Source organism: Panulirus ornatus, chromosome 42, assembly GCF_036320965.1.
Source record: "Panulirus ornatus isolate Po-2019 chromosome 42, ASM3632096v1, whole genome shotgun sequence".
Classification (NCBI taxonomy): Eukaryota; Metazoa; Arthropoda; class Malacostraca; order Decapoda; family Palinuridae; genus Panulirus; species Panulirus ornatus.
The window spans coordinates 28,955,858-28,957,029 of record NC_092265.1 but is presented as its reverse complement, the minus strand read 5'-3'; the positions used below and the strand labels follow the sequence as shown (position 1 = coordinate 28,957,029).

Here is a 1,172-nt window from a genome sequence, read left to right as displayed (position 1 = left end):
TGATGAAACTTGTCTATCTATATAACTATCTAAATATCGCTCTATCAATCTATCAATCTAACTATCTATCTATCTATATATCTATCTATCTTTATCTGAAAGTCAAGAGTAATAAAATCATTGATATATGAAGTATAACAATGTCCTCTCAATGGCAATTATCTCACCATAATCTTCTAGAACCTTCCAGAAAACTATGAACTCTGCAGGCAAGGAGGGAGGAATGGTCTCCGGCTATTGATAAAACCATATTATTCCATATATATTTTTATATATACATATTTATGTATATATGTGAATGTATATATAACGTACAAAATGATGTGGCCATCATCAGTATCGAAGAAAACTGAAAAGATGAGGTCCCACCGAGATTCGAACTCGGATTGCTGGATCCAGAGTCCAGAGTGCTAACCCTTACACCATGGGACCTGATAAGAAAAGATGTGATTTCATCTAAATGTTTTACATATAATCAACCAGAGGCCATTCCTCCCTCCCTGCCTGCAGGGTTCAAGGTTTTCTAGAAGGTTCTCGAAGATTCTGGGTAGGAGCTGCCATTGAGAGGACGTAGTTATACGTATCATTAATGATATTGTTGTTGACTTTCTGATTTAGAAAGGTAGATAGATAGATAGATAGATAGATAGATAGATAGGTAAAAACAGATATTAGATAGATTGATAGATACGTAAGGCTGTATATGTCAACTTTCACAGAAATCATTGTTATCTACGTTATTCTGGAAGAAATACATGTACATGGATGTAGTGATAATATGGGTTAGGTATAAGACCAGTCGTGTTGAGATTGTAGTGAATGTGACCATTGACTTCAACCTTAATAGTGTAGTGAAGATAAAGTTGTAGTGAAGATAAATCTTGAAGTGACTCATAAGGTTGTTGTGAGTACAAGGATGCATCGTAAATGAGTACTTCCTACCTGAAAGTCAACAATTACAAAATTGATCAAGTATAACAACATCCTCGGACAACCAACTACAAACACCAACCATAGAGTGAACCTGACTGTCACCTAACGACGACCTCTCAAAGGTAATGATCTTACCAGAATCTTCGAGAACCTTCTAGAAAACCTTGAACCCTGCAGGCAGGGAGGGAGGAATGGCCTCTGGTTGATTATATGTAAAACATTTAGATGAAATCACATCT

The 1,172-nt window shown here is 36.0% G+C and overlaps 1 non-coding gene across 1 annotated transcript; it reads right to left on the bottom strand.

The window, feature by feature from the left end:
- Positions 1 to 360: 360 nt before the first annotated feature.
- On the bottom strand, positions 361 to 432 carry TRNAQ-CUG (transfer RNA glutamine (anticodon CUG)). The gene has a single exon. It is a non-coding gene; the product is annotated as a tRNA-Gln (tRNA).
- Positions 433 to 1,172: the final 740 nt, after the last annotated feature.